General features: G+C 47.2%; 1 non-coding gene across 1 annotated transcript; it reads left to right on the top strand.

Moving 5' to 3' along the window:
- Positions 1 to 4,375: 4,375 nt before the first annotated feature.
- On the top strand, positions 4,376 to 4,457 carry trnas-aga (transfer RNA serine (anticodon AGA)). The gene has a single exon. It is a non-coding gene; the product is annotated as a tRNA-Ser (tRNA).
- Positions 4,458 to 5,271: the final 814 nt, after the last annotated feature.

The following is a 5,271-nucleotide window of genomic DNA, read 5'->3' as shown; positions in this document are numbered from 1 at the left end:
GCATTCTTTAGTATTTCAGTGCATCCTCAAAGTCAGTATTTGTTTGCATTGACTTATGAGGGACAACAATATAATTTTACGCGTTTGCCTCAGGGATTCGTACACTCACCTACCCTCTACGCTAAGGCACTTAAAGATGACTTAGAAGACATCATTCTGCCTGGTGGTAGCACACTGGTGCAGTATGTTGATGCTTTGCTCATAGCTAGCCCCAGCAAAGAAGCATGTGACATTGATACAAAGGCACTGTTAACTGCTCTTGCAGTGAAAGGACCCAAAGCTAGCTTGGACAAGCTACAGCTAGTACAAACAAAGGAGGACTATTTGGGACATGTGCTGAATAAAGGGAATGGTGGCAAAAAGGCAGCTACCTCTCCTGGTCTTGCTGTTACCTCATTACCAATGATTACTGCTCCTGAAGTTTCTCCTTCCACCCGTGATGTTGCTGCCCTACAAACAGCCGCTGATAACCTGGACAGAGTTCATTGGGAAACTCATCGTGTTCTTGTAAATAATGTTTATTATTCAGTGGACCGACGTCCTGCTTGTCCTAAAGCATTGCTCCCTTATTTACTTCCAATTGTTCACGGTAAGTCACACGTGAACAAAAGGGGAATGGTAAGAACTTTAAAGTCCTCATGGTACATTAGTGGAATAGATAAAGCATGCGAGGAAACAAAACAAGGTGCTCATCCTGCTCCTTATGGTCCTTTTGTTAACTTACAAATAGATTTTGTACAAATGCCAGAACACGGCAGATACCAGTGGCTAAATCACTGCTTAGAGATTTGATCCTGCGGTTTGGTGTCCCTCACTCAATAAATAGTGACAGGGGAACACATTTCACAGGGCACGTGATAAAAGAAATAACAGATGCGTTGGGGATAAACCATAAACTGCACACGCCGTACCATCCACAGAGTGCAGGCATGGTGGAAACATTTAACCAAACTTTAAAACAAAAACTCACAAAAATATGTGCTGACACAAGTTTGAGCTGGCCTGGCGCTCTGCCGATCGCGTTAATGTGCATGTGATCCACAACAAGCAGAAAAATGGGTTTATCTCCCTATGAAGTGATAACAGGAAGAGCCATGAGCACACCTGAGCAAGTAGGAAAGTTTGTAGTTCCTCCTGAAACGACGTTGAGAGATGTGTGCTGGGCTGAGAGCCTCGGTTTGGTTTTCTTTCTTTTGCTGCCTCGAATAAATGGCAGGCCAGCCTTGGTACTTCCTTATTTACTTCCAGGCTCATTCTGCATCTTTTGGGTTGTAATAAGCACCAAAGGAAAGCCACCTTGGAGGATTTCAGTGACTTTTATCAAAGGTCCCACTTGAGTAGGAAGTTCCAACCAAGCTGGCCAGGAGTTGAACCTAGAATCTTCTGATCCGAAGTCAGACGCGTTCTCCTTTACGCCACCAGCCCTACAGGAAAGGTTTGTCTGAATAGAAGAAAGTCAACATGTTCATTTGTACTTGATTTGACAGGAAGTTTAAATGATAGGGTGGCATTTTCTGGTTTTGTGCTGCCAGATTGTCTAAATATCAAGTTTAGATCATCAAGTTATCACTGGAACACGAGGAAAAAATACAGTAATAAAAACATGATCATTTTAAAAAATATATCATACATGAATTATTTTACATGAAATTATTCACTTTTTTAAGAAGAAAATAAGAAAGACAACCTAAACGACCAGGGCTCTGCACACGACGTGTAGCGACCAGCGGGACGGCTTTGGCCCTCTTAATGACTGCTAAGTGTCACTGACAGAAACTGACGTCTCAAATGGAGACGTGAGGCCAACAAGAAAACCCTTCAGCAGCTTCCTGAACACCGTCTCTCCCTGGAATTGCAGATTATTCACAACACAGTAAAGTGTTGAAGGAGGAACTGTTGCCTCTCCTTCTGCCCAGGATGGTTCCACCTCAGGGGAGCGGTTCACTAAATACTCATTCGCTTCTCTGGTCCAAGAATATTGATGTTGGCTCACAGAGACCAGATCCAGAGTCAGAGCTGAGACTTCAGTCCAACCACCTTAAGATGGAGGAGAAGAAGCCCTGATTTCTGGGTCTCACAGTCTTTTGGCTCCACCCACACAGGGGGCGGATCTATCATCAGCCACATCTGGAGCATCCCAGCATCCCTGGATATGTGGAAAGGGTTTTTCGAGAATGGCCACCAAATGGAGATGACAGCAGGAACAGGATCTCCATGGAGCTCAAAGGAGGGATCCCTCTCAGCTTGGAGCAGTCCTGGGGCCTCATGTATCAATGAGGTTTACGCAAGAAAAACTTGCGTACGCCAGGATCAACGCTCACGTTCAGATGTATCAACACGAAAAGTTCGGCGATTCTTGCGTTGTTTCACTCCAACTCTGGAGGTGCCGTAGAAGTTGGCAGAAAACCGATTCTTGCGTTAACTGCACTTTGGTCAGTTGGCGACACCCTGTGGCGGTGTTTGGTAACTGACATTTTTTGATTACCGCACATACATCGGGTCCAAAAAGCCTTCCAGCGGGAGATGGCGGACCATTCCGGGGTGAGTCAGTCGACCCTCAGCCGGGCCATGCCCTGGGTGGTGGACCTGATCATTGAACAGGCCAATATTAATTTGCAGCAACAGCCGGATTCTCAGATGTCTAATTCTCTAATGACTGCACTCATGTTGCCAGAAAAACGCCATCCCATGAGGAACACGCTTACGTTCATCGTAAGGGTTTCCACTCCATCGATGCACAGAGGCTGGAGGGATGGACGTCGATCCAGGCCGGGCAGCCGTCCTCGCACGCCAGAATTTCATTTCCACAGTGTGAAAGGGTAAGAAGCTACCACATGATTCATGAAGCCAGATTAATTTATTTTGTCCACTAAACGTTCCAGAACATTTATCAGGCGGTCAAGCTGCTCATTGATCCTCGTTATTCCCCGAATATTGTCCTCTTGCGACTGCAGGACCGCCTGTGTGAGGATTCCTCTGGATCCCTGTGGGCCGGAGGATGTGCCGCTGGGTCCGGGTGGGCTGGAGGACCGTCCGCCGCTTGTCGGCCTGGTGCCGGTGCTGGGGCCGGGAGAGGGGCTGCCCGAATGCCGCTGGTCCTGGCGGATGACTCTGAGCCGGTGGACGGGCTGGCACGGGAGCCGGCAGGGGTGCTGCACGTTGGCGGCATGGCTGACGGATCAATTTCTATGAAACATATTGGTTTATTTAAGTGTCTGATTCTGTGTATTTGTTGTCTTTACATTTGTGGCACAGCAGGTGGAAACGTTGCTAAGAAAAGGAGTTGCCACTTCTCCTCCAGGCTCTTGGAGTCAGCGTGGGTGGTGGCGACAATCCCCCCACAGAGGTGCTGCCCATGACTGCCGCCACCCACTGCTCAAACTCCGTCAGGTGCCCCTCTCCCTGACCCCCACCTTTCTGGCCGGCACTCCTCCGGAGGGCAGCTGTACGCCGCTTGACCTCCACCTTGACGTCCTCTTAGTGCCATTTTCCACATTGTTATTTAAATTTAGATTGAAGCCAATTGATTATTGTAGTTCTTCATTTAGTGATTGCGCAGTGTTGAACTTCAGCCAATAACAGGTCCCACCACTTTGTTTTCATCTCCGTGGGGGTGTGTTGGTCTGAACCCACCTCGTTCACCCTCTCACTTCTTATCCATTCACAACCTTCATTGTTTATCCTGACACCACTGGACAGGCTGACCAACAGAATCTGCTGTCTCTCCTCCACCTCTCCTACCAGCACCTCCAGCTCCACGCCGTGAACCTCTTCTTCTTTGACATTATTTTGTGAGTGCGGACAGCGGAGACCCTATTTAAATGAATTTGTGTATTTCTAGGTGGGCGTAACGGGGGCGGGCCGGGTCGCTCCAACATCTGCGCTCAATTCCTTGCTGATTGGGATGTATCGAGGAAACGTGCATGGATTCCGGCGTCCGCACATATTGATACATCCGGATCTTTTGGTGCGTAGGCAACTTTGCATTCTTGCGACCGCAAGTTTTTAGTATGAGATCCACGCAAGTATTGATACATGAGGCCCCTGCTCTCTTCCCCCCAACCGGTCAAAGCAGATGTCTGTTCCCACTGATCCTGGATCTGCTCAAAGTTCCCACCTTTTAAAAGGAAGGTTTTACTCACATCTGCACAGTGGTGGAGTGGTTAGCAAGTTTGCATGTTCTCCCCATTCTCTCTGGGTCCTCCAGCTTCTTCCCACCATCCAAAGACATACAATTGGGACAAGGCTGACTGATACTCTAAACTGACCGTAGGTGTCTATCTGCCTATCTTCTTTTCCTTAAAAAAAATCTACTATGGTTCAATGAAGATAAATTGTTGAATATCAATCCTCTACTAATGTTCATGGGAGTGTAGTTGTTGTGGCCGAGTGGTTAAGGCGATGGACTAGAAATCCATTGGGGTCTCCCCGCGCAGGTTCGAGTCCTGCCAACAACGTTAAACTGCTGTTCCAGAGGAGACAACATCTTATCCTGACATTAGGATTGAGTCTGCCAGTGCTTGGTGACTGTACAGGAGGTCTGTGGACCGCAGGGCCACCACAAGCCCAATTCCTCAACTCTGCATTTAGTCCAGAGGTCCCCCAAGTCTGGACCAGTGAGGAGAAATGTGATAGTGGAGAAGTCCTTTTGTTCTTCAACTGGTCCACCTTGATGGTGAGTCTCCTTTTATCAAGGATTACTGAATGCTTGTGTTATTTATGGCATTGTTAACACTTTAGAAAGCCTTCATTCAGAGCTGGGAAGAACCTTTAACCTGATATCCCAGACATCAAAGTGGGCCACTAACTGGCCAGATGAAGCTATGCTAGGCTGCTGTATTCTGAAGAGCTAAAGTAGCAGCTTCTGAGAGGGATGCTAACCTGGATGTGTTCATCTCCTACTTTAATATCGGCAGCCCAACTTGGAGCTCTGACAGCCTCAAGCTTTTTGTTCCTGTTTCTGCTTCAGTCAGCAGGGAACTCCAACCTGCAATAGAATCTTCAACAACAATGGAATAGAAAAGTGAGGAAGAAAAACTAGAATAAACTTACAAAGCTGAGAAATGTTCATGAAGAAGAAATGCACACGTTATGATTGAGGCCAGAAACTAAAACTCCACACCAAATGTACGTTGACTTGTAGGATAATGAACTTGAATGTGTTGAAACAGCAGATAAATGAATCCACTACCACACAACAAGATGATGACCCACTACCACAAGATGGCGTCGCAGATCCAGACGCTCTGTGCAGGAAACACCAAGCAAAAC

This window comes from Aulostomus chinensis, chromosome 1, assembly GCF_037954235.1.
Source record: "Aulostomus chinensis isolate RoL2024-O1b breed Wild chromosome 1, RoL_Achi_v1.0, whole genome shotgun sequence".
NCBI classification, from domain to species: Eukaryota; Metazoa; Chordata; class Actinopteri; order Syngnathiformes; family Aulostomidae; genus Aulostomus; species Aulostomus chinensis.
Note: the sequence above shows the minus strand (reverse complement) of the source record. Positions and strands in the feature narration are given on the sequence as shown.